Genomic DNA, 10,922 nt, shown 5'->3' with positions numbered 1-10,922 from the left:
GCAAAAAAAATTTTCAAGCTTATATTTTTCAAATATCTCTTGAGCTATTATTTTGTGAAAAATCTTGTTTGAGATATTTTGAATATACTTGTTGAAACACTTTGAAACTTGTGATGATTGATTTACATTGATTAATTGTTTCAAAGCTTTTTTGGAAATACACTCTAGATCTTAACTGTATATTTGCATTAGATTGAGTGTTTAACACACATTATTAAGCACTGAGCATATTTGCTATCATCTGTGCTTACATTATTATCTGGACTACATTGTGGTACATATCTGCTTGTTGAGAAGCATATTTCCGTATACAAAAAAATTACATTTGTTGTATTCCAGGCGTGGGCTTGAGGAGGGAGACTAGCCCTGTTGAATAGTCCTAGATTGGCTCTGACCTAGTTAGGAAAGTTAGGTACATCATCTTGGTAAGGTGTGGCTGTTGGTTGAGATCAGCCCCGTTAATTAACCTGGTTATATACGGTGCCGCTCCACCTGTAAAGTGAGCTTATAATGGAATCCTTGTGCTGGTGAGCCAAGGCAGGGATGTAGGCACTTTGGCCGAACCTCAATAACATATCGTGTGTGCAATTTACTTTTTCACAATTTATTTACCGCATGTGTATGTTTTATTATGAATGATTGGATTTATAATTGCATAGATATATTGTTGTTAGATGGTTTGACCTAGCAAAGAATTTTTAAATATCCAATTGACTCCACTCTTGAGATTTTTTAGCTTTACCGTGATCCCAAGAGGGGGAGGTGAATTGGTATTTTTAAAATTTAACCTAGGTATTCCTCCTAACAGTAGTATGTTCACAACCCTATGGTCAATCTAGTGCGAGCAATATAAATATAACAGGAATTAAATGAAGCAATTTAATTAACAGCACATGCACCAGAAGAACAATAAAATAAGAGTGACACACAAAAATGTTATCGAGGTTTGGCCAATTGCCTACGTCCCCGCCTTGGCTAACAAGCACAAGGATTATCACTATCACTTGCTCACTTAACCGGGTGGAGCGGCACCTATACAAACCAAGTCAATTAGCACAGGGCTGACCTCAACCTTTATACCAATCCTTACCGGGTTGGATTACCGCCCCCTCAAGCCACGCCTGGAATCACTCAGATTTACAATCAAATGGTATAATGAAATAGTGCTTTCACGTAAAGCATATTTGTACCCAAATAATACACTCAATCACATACGCATCAAAAGTAAGAATATAGTGTAAGCTCAGTGATGCAAGGTTTATTCTATCAATACTCAACACAGTATAGTCAATATGAAGCTCAAGAGTATTCAACACAATACAATCAATATGATGCTCAAGAATAATCGACACAAGCAATGACTTGGAATCTAAATAAGATATTTCAAAAATACATCAATATTCCAAGTATACTAGGCAGATAATCAAACTAGTTCCAGATGATTTTCTTCATTGAAATAAGCAAAAAGCTAGTTTGAAAAAGGTTGCTTGCTTGCTAGAAATTTTTTGCACACCAAAAGCAAATCTATTGGATACTTGCAATGAAGTGCAAATAATTGAAGCTTTATAGGTTTAGTCCTACACGAGATTTATAAATGAGAAATCCGTGGGATAAACCTAAATTATACTCCCAACAAGATAAATCTCAAGCACACACAAACAATGGGAGTAATAGCTTTGAAGAGTGAATAAACAAACACAAATGAAACTCTCACAATCTCGGATTTGATCAAAGGATGCAAGTTTTGAGAGTTTTTGGACAAAGAAAAGTTTTTCAAGATAGAGAGAGTATTTTGCTAATCGCTTTTTCTTAATCACCCCCTAATCATGCAAATGAGAACATATTTATAGCCAGGTGAAAAAATATAACCGTTTGGGACAGGATGTGTATTATTAAAAAAGTCTCAAACAATTAAAATTCACTTAGCCCATATAAACTTAGTTTTACCGTGGTTAAACTATTTTTAATCGGCTAAGGTTTGGGTGGCTAAACCTGAGTTCGGTCGCCCGACAAGACACAGCTCAAAAAGATGTTCAAATAAGTTCGGTCACTTGTGTCTTAGTTCAGCAACCCGAATTAAAGTCAGTAGCAAAGCTACGTGACTTTGGGTGCCCGAACTCTTGAGTTCGGTCGCCTAAGTCGATTTTTGAACTGAAATGTTCTGTCGCCCTAGTTGGTAAGATGTCCCTTTTGAGACGTTCGAGCGGCTGAGGAATATGTGAACATTTTTAGTTCGGTCGCTCGAGTTCAGGTCAACATGTTGACCTCCATGGTTCGGTCGCCCGAGGCAGTTTCAACTACCAAGGTTCGGTCACCCGTCCCCTCTGAGTTTGTTTAGATATACTCAATTTAAGCACAATTATTTCACACTCATATTTTATGCAATGTGTGTATGGGTGTGGGAGCCTAGGGTCTTACTATGGTCAAGTTGAGCTCACAGTATATCTTGTGTGCATGATGTGCAGGTGATAAGCATACAAGCCATAACCTAGATTATTATTATAGACCTTATTACAAATATGACTATATACTACAATGTAAATTACAAAGCTTCACGGTCTTCTCGTTTCTTCAAGTGCCATCAAGGAAGTTTGATTTGAATCTCCACAAACACTTTGACAAACATCAAATATCAATATTTTTCATTATCAAAACCAGGTGCAACCAATAAGGTCAACATTCCCCCCCTTTTTGATGATGACAAATACAACTAACAAAAATATGGGTTAAGCCAAAGAAGGCTCCCCCTTTCAATATGCATTCTAAACAAATTATGTTACCCATTTTTCATCTCCCCCTTTTGGCAACAGCAAAAGGGGCCAATTAAAGTAAACCAAGCAATGAGTAAATGTTACGAATATATAGGACAAGTTGGAAAGATTTATAAAAATTTCGGCAGAGTGTCGTTTTTAAATCGGACTTTCCAAAAAAAAATATCTTGTATAATTGTAACCTATTTGAGGTTATATAACCTAACAGTTTATCCACAACTACCCAAACAGTTTTGTATGATCCAATCAAGTAAATAAAATATTAATATGAACATGGAGTGGACAAATTTTGCACTACAAATGAGAAACAATATAAGCATGCAATATGAACTGTGCACATAATCAATAAGCAACTTTCACAAAGTCTCAAGCAAGAAGATAAGTCAACAATAGGATTAGTTGCTAAGACTTGCAAAAGTTTCCATGAGAGAGCTCCCCCTAAATTTATGCAAGTTATGAAACATTTAAGTTTTAGGAAGCTTCTCTACTATGCATTGAGCCTAACTCACGTCTAATTTGTATGAACTTATCCTCGGGTAGTGGTTTAGTAAATATATCAGCCCATTGTTCATTGGTGCATACAAACTCAAGTGCAACATCTCCTTTTTGTACATGGTCACGAAGAAAATGATGTCTAATCTCAATGTGTTTAGTTCGTGAATGTGAAATAGGATTTTTAGATATGTTGATTGCACTAGTATTATCACATTTAATCGGTATTGTTTCATAGTGCAATCCAAAGTCCACAAGTTGTTGTTTTATATTAAGAGTTTGGGCACATCAACTTCCAACTGCAATATATTCAGCTTTGGCTATGGATAAGGCAAATGAGTTTTGTTTCTTGGAGAACCAAAGAAACAAGAGATTGTCCTAAGTAATGACAAGTGCTGCTAGTGCTTTTTCTATCACCTTACTACCAGCAAAGTCAGCATTAGTGTAACTAACAATCTCAAAGGTAGTATACTTAGGGTACCACAATCCTAATTCAATAGTCCCAACTAGATACCTAAGAATTCGTTTAACAGCTTTTAAGTGAGATTCCTTAGGAGCAACCTGAAACCTAGTATACATACATACACTAAACATAATATTAGACCTACTAGCAGTGAGATATAGAAAACTTCCAATCATGCCACGATACAATTTTATGTCAATAGGGATCCCTTGCTCATCTTTATCAAGCTTAATGGAAGGGTTCATGGGTGTACCAAGAATTTTGCAATCTTCCATATCAAATTTCTTTAGCAAATTCCTGATATATTTAGATTGGCATATGAAAGTTCCATGATTAACTTGCTTAATTTGTAGCCCTAAGAAGAAACTAAGTTCACTCATCATGCTCATTTCAAATTCACTTTGCATGCATTTGGCAAACTCATTACACAACTCGTCATTAGTTGCTCCAAAAATGATTTCGTTTACGTAAATTTGAACAAGAAGCATATCATCATTTTTGGACTTGATGAATAGTGTAGTGTCAATCTTGCCACAGGTAAACCCATTTTCCAGTAGAAAGCTACTAAGCCTCATATACCAAGCTCTAGGAGCTTGTTTCAATCCATACAAGGCTTTAGATAACCGGTAAACATGATCAGGATATTTATGATTTTCAAAACCGGGTGGTTGTTCTACGTAAACCTCTTCATTAATATAGTCATTTAGAAAGGCGCTTTTAACATCCATTTGAAACAGTTTAAAATTTTTAAAAGCGGTAAAGGCAAGAAGCTTTCGAATGGCTTCTAACCTAGCAACAGGAGCATATGTTTCATCAAAGTCAATCCCTTCCTGTTGGTTATACCCTTGGGCAACTAGTCTAACTTTATTCCTAGTTACTACCCCATTCTCATCTTTCTTGTTTCTATATACCCAATTAGTTCCAATGATGGTGTGCTCATTTGGCCTAGGAACTAAGGTCCACACTTTTCTTCTTTCAAATTGGTTAAGTTCTTCTTGCATGGACATCACCCAAGACTCATCTTCTATGGCTTCTTTAATATTCTTAGGTTCTTCTTGGGATAAGAAAGCATAATGATTCACTATATTTCTCAAGGAAGATCTTATGGCTACTCCACGGGATGGTTCACCTATGATTTGATCTATAGGATGATTTCTAATGAATTTCCAATCTCTAGGCAACTCTTGATTTCCATTTTCATTCTCTTCAAGTGATTTTTCGTTTGCTTCTTGATTTTCACTTGCACTGTTTTCAATAGACATTTTCTCTAAACATTTTCTAATATCAATATCATCTTCATCATCTTTTTTAGAAAATGAATTAGACTCATCAAAAACAACATGAATAGATTCAATGACAGTTAAAGTTCTTTTATTGAAAACCCTATATGCTTTGCTATTTAATGCATATCCTAGGAAAATACCTTCATCAGATTTGGAATCAAAATTTCCTAGATGTTCATTATCTCTAAGCACAAAGCATTTACAACCAAACACATGAAAATAGGAAATATTAGGCTTATGGTTGTTCCACAATTCATAGGGGGTTTTGTTAATTGATGGTCTAATCAACACCCTATTCATAACATAGCATGCAGTATTAATAGCCTCGGCTCAAAAATATTTGGGTAAGTTATTCTCATTCAGCATAGTTCTACCCATTTCTTGTAGTGACCTATTCTTTCTTTCTATTACACCGTTTTGTTGAGGTGTCCTAGGTGCAGAGAAGTTATGTAATATACCCTCTAAGTCAAAATATTTTTCTATGCTTTCATTTTTGAATTTCGTGCCTTTATCACTTCTTATGTGAGTGATTTTATACCCTTTTTCATTCTGAATTCTCCTACAAAGTTTGGTGAATTGTTCACTTGATTCATTTTTATGTGCAAGAAACAACACCCATGTGAATCTAGAAAAGTCATCCACAATTACAAAAGCATAAGATTTACCACCAAGACTTTGCACAAAATTAGGTCCAAATAGATCTAGGTGAAGCATCTCCAAAGGTCTAGTAGTGGATATGAATTTCTTTTTCTTAAAACTAGACTTTGTTTGCTTACCCATTTGACATGCATCACATATCTTATCCTTTACAAAAGATATCTTAGGCAAGCCTTTAACTAATTCTTTTCTAACAAGTTTAGACAATAAATCCATGCTAGCATGTCCTAAACGCCTATGCCATAACCAACTAGCTTCATTTATAGAAGAAAAGCATGTTACTTGTTGTGAAGTTAAATTATCAAGAGAGGTAGTATAAACATTTTCATGTCTATCAGTAGTAAAAATCAGTTTGTGATATGTTTTATTTTCTACTATGCATTTGTCATTTTCAAAAGATACTTTATATCCTATATCACATAACTAACTTATGCTAAGTAGATTATGTTTCAGTCTATCAACCAGCAAAGCATTATCAATAGTAAGAGAGGAATCCTTACCAACCTTACCTACCCCGATGATGCGTCCTTTGACATTGCCCCCAAATGTTACATAGCCTTCATCCTTGGGAACAATTGATGTGAATTTTCCCTTGTCGCCAGTCATGTGCCACGAGCACCCACTATTCAAGTACCATCTGTCCTTGGAGGAGGATGATCTTAGGCATATCTTCAAAATAAGCTAAATGACTGATGATGGTCCCCAAATTTTATTGGGTCCACGAGGGTTAGTAGTAGGATCTCCCTTAACTACCCATACTTTCCTAATTCGAGCATGCTTATTCCTAAGTGGACAATCAAATTGAATGTGACCAATTTGTTTACATTTAAAACATTTTAATCTACACTTAGGTTCCTTAGGAGATATATGAGTTTTTGACTCACGTGTAAAGTGTCTTAAGTAAAGATTAGGCCGTCTTTCATTTTAAATACCATAAAACCAAGACCCTCTTTACTTAAGGAGTTTCTTTGGGCACCAAGTAATTTTTTGAAATTTTCTTTGCCCTTAGTGAATTTAAAAATAATTTTGGAACTATCCTCCAATTTCTTCTCAAGCTCAACAATAGTAGCATCTTTTTCTTTTAAAATGGAGGCATGAGAGGTTTTCGCAATATTAAACAATTTTGACCAATTCTCACATTTCTTTATCAAATCATCGTTTTCTTTGGTCATTTTGCCTAATAATTTAGATACACGAATGTAGTCAAGTTGTAACTCTCTAAAAGTAGGCATGCAGTCAAAATCATACTCAGATGAGTAAAATGAAGATAATGATCTAGAGGACAATACCTCATCTTCCTGTGCCATTAAGCACAAATTAGCGACCCTCGTGTCACTATGATTCATGTCTGAGTCACTACTGCTGTATTGGTCCCATGAAGTGCTCGCCTTCATAGCTTTCTTCTTTTTCTTGGTTTCCTTTTTCAGCAATGGGTAGTCTGGTTTGATGTGCCCGATTTTATTGCAGTTATAACATGTGGGAGCATTTTACTTTTATTTTCTTTTGCTAGGCTCTCCCTTTTCAGTAATAGATTCCCTGTAATTTTTGAATGGCTTTCTGTTTTTCCTGAAAAATCTACTAAACTTTCTGGTTAGCATAGCCATATCCTCATCAGTTTCAGATACACGACACTCACTAGATATGTTTGTGGAGGTTTTTAATGCAGTAACTTTCTTAGCCTTGTTGTGCTCATTAAGCCTTTCCTTTATGGACAATTCATAAGTAATCAAGGAACTTATCAATTCATCTAAGTGACTCACTCTAAAAATGAGCAGTTCGGAAGCTATCCCAAGTATAGGAGTTTTGTCGTGTAATATTAAGCCTAAGGGCTAGATCGTCTCCTCAGGGAATGCATTTAATCTCAAAATTTATGTTCATCCAGTCGAAAATAAAAATGTACTGAACTCAGTTCAGATTCGGGAGTTTTCAGGATTTTGGAGAGTTAAACAAAAACTTAAATTAAAGTCTTAAAACTAGTATGCTTCAATTTAAAGAGTACGTAGGAATGGAAACTCTAATCTACCTAAGGAAACATCGAAACACGCGCTCATTAAAAATGATAACATTAATCATGGAATTAAAGCATGTAATGAAAACACAGACAAAATTCAAACACAGATTAAAATACTGAAACTTTAATACAAACCAAGAACTCGAACCAAAGTTTAACTATCAATTGACTTAAATGAAAATAAAACACAATAAAAACATAAATAAGAGGAACTAAAGGAATGATAAATAAATAAAAGGAGTTACATTAAATTTGTCCAATCTAAAAATACCATTAATTAAGAGAAACATAAATAAATAAATATTAAACTCCACTAAAACAAATTAAAATAACTTAACAATCATTCAAACAACTTTGCAAAATTCTAATAAATAACTAAATAAGAGAAAAGAAATATTTTGCTGCAACTGAAAACAAAAGAAAGAAAAGAAAAGAAGAAAGAAGAGAGAGAGAGAGAGAGAGAGAGAGAGAGAGAGAGAGAGAGAGAGAGAGAGAGAGAGAGAGAGAGAGAAAAGCCATGAAAGCTTTCGGCCATGGCAGCAGGGTGTTGTGTTGTGTTCTGCTGGTGGTTCCTACTCTGCTCGGGAACTGCTGGTGTGGGCTGTGATGAAGGCCGAAGCAGGGGGTTGCTGGTGTTGCTAGCTGCTGTGGTCTGGTGTGCTGCTGGCTGGCTGAGGCAGTGGTCTGTTGCAGGTTGTGTTGGGAGAAGCCAAGGATGAGTGCTGGAGTTGAAGAGCTGCTATGCGCCATGGAAGAGCTCGGCTGTTTGCAAGAAGAGCTGTGGCAACAAGAGGTCTGAATTTGAAGCTGAGCAGGAGAGTTGGAGAGAGTTTGAGGGAAAGCAGGGGGAGTTTAGGGAAAAAAACTAATTGAGAAAGAGGAAGAGAATCGGGAAGGAGGGGCTGAGTGAGTGAGGAAGGGAGAGAAGGTAAAAGCAGTAAAGAAAAGAACAGAAAAAACAAACTAAAGAAGAAGAAGAAGAAGAAGAAGAAGAAGAAGAAGAAGAAGAAGAAGAGGAAGAAAAGGAGAATGGGAAGCCCCGGGGGCTGCCTACGTAGGGGGAAGAAGCAGGGGAATAAAAAGGGGAAATTGGGTGCCCTAGGATCCATGAAGCCACAACCCGACCCGTTTGGAAAGGGTTGACCCGTATTGTTATATTTTTTTCATTTTTTTCATTCTCTGTTCATCGCAAATCTGACTCTTCTGGAGCCCGTTTATCACAAAACTCAAAACATAAAAGTTGTAGATAATCCTTTTCTTTTTCTCCAAAAATTTGAATCGTCTCGATTAGAGCTTGGACAGAAAAGTTATACACAAAATACAATCAAGTATCGGTTTTGGTTTCTGAGATTTTTCCTACAACAAAAAATTACCAAAACTTCATAAATAATGCAATAAAGTTCAAGAATGATGATTTTGGCACTTTATTAAAATATTGGACAATTTTGGACATTTAATTAAAAATATAAACCATAAAGCCCGGGTTAAGATGCTCAATTACGCAGTTTTGATGTGTAATCACTAAGGTCATGGCCTTAAGGTCTCTACCCTCAGCAATGGTCGTAGCCTTGGCTTCCCAAACAGGAGGTAAGCCTCTAAGGATCTTCCTAATCATCTCATATATGGGATAGATCTTTCCTAATGCATGTAGTGAGTTTATGATTTGTGTGAATGTAGTGTACACGCTTTGAATGGACTCACCTATATTCATCCTAAAAGCCTCATACTCACTGGTCAACATATCTATCCTACTATCTTTCACATCTTTAGTACCCTCATATGTGACTTCTAACTTATCCCATATTTCTTTTGTAGTAGAACATGCCATAATCTAATTAAATTCATTTACGTCAAGACTACAGTATAAAATATTCATGGCAGTGGCATTAAAACTAACAGTTTTCGTATCATCATCATCATCATATTCATCCTTAGTCTTAGGAATCCTAGCTGCACCCTCAGTTTTCATAGGGATATAGTTTCCCTTAGAGACAATCCTCCAACCTTCCAATCAGTATTTTCAAGGTAGATGCGCATCCTCTATTTCCAGAAGGTGTAGTTAACACCATTGAAAACAGGAGGTCGTGTGGAAGATGGTCCCTCAAGGAAAGGGATCACGGAGCTATGAGTCATATTTAATTTTTTTGCAAAATAACAACTAGTCTATGCTACGTGGCACTGATACCAATTGTTAGCTTTACTGTGATCCCAAGAGGGGGGTGAATTGGTATTTTTAAAAATTAACCTAGGTATTCCTCCTAACAGTAGTATGTTCACAACCCTATGGTCAATCTGGTGCGAGCAATATAAATATGATAGGAATTAAATGAAGAAATTTAATTAACAGCTCATGCACCAGAAGAACAATAAAATAAGAGTCACACATAGAAATGTTATTGAGGTTTGACCAGTTGCCTACATCCCCGCCTTGGCTAACAAGTACAAGGATTATCACTATCACTTGCTCACTTAACTGGGTGGAGCGGCACCTATACAAACCAGGTCAATTAGCACAGGGCTGACCTCAACCTTTACACCAATCCTTACGGGGATGGATTACCGCCCCCTCAGGCCACATCTGGAATCACTCAGATTTACAATCAAATCGTACAATGAAATAGTGCTTTCACGTAAAGCAGATTTGTACCCAAATAATATGCTCAATCACATACGCATCAAAAGTAAGAATTTAGTGTAAGCTCAGTGATGCAAGGTTTATTCTATCAATACTCAACACAGTATAGTCAATATGAAGCTCAAGATTATTCAACACAATACAATCAATATGATGCTCAAGAATAATAGACCCAAGCAATGACTTGGGAATCTAAACAATATATTTCAACAATTCATCAATATTCCAAGTATACTATGCAGATAATCAAACTAGTTTCCAGATGATTTTCTTCATTGAAATGGGCACAGAGCTAGTTTGAAAAAGGTTGTTTGCTTGTTAGAAAATCTTTGCACACCAAAAGCAAAGCTATTGGATACTTGCAATGAAGTGCAAATATTCAAAGCTTTATAGGTTTAGTCCTACACGAGATTTATAAATGAGAAATCCTTGGGATAAACCTAAACTATACTCCCAACAAGATAAATCTCAAATGCACACAAACAATGAGAGTAATAGCTTTGAACAGCGAATAAACAAACACAAATGAAACTCTCACAATCTCGGATTTGATCAAAGGATGCAAGTTTTGAGAGTTTTTGGACAAAGAAAAGTTTTTCAAGATAGAGAG

This window comes from Malania oleifera, chromosome 2 (genome assembly GCF_029873635.1).
Source record: "Malania oleifera isolate guangnan ecotype guangnan chromosome 2, ASM2987363v1, whole genome shotgun sequence".
Lineage (NCBI taxonomy): Eukaryota > Viridiplantae > Streptophyta > Magnoliopsida > Santalales > Ximeniaceae > Malania > Malania oleifera.
This window is presented reverse-complemented; position numbering follows the sequence as displayed.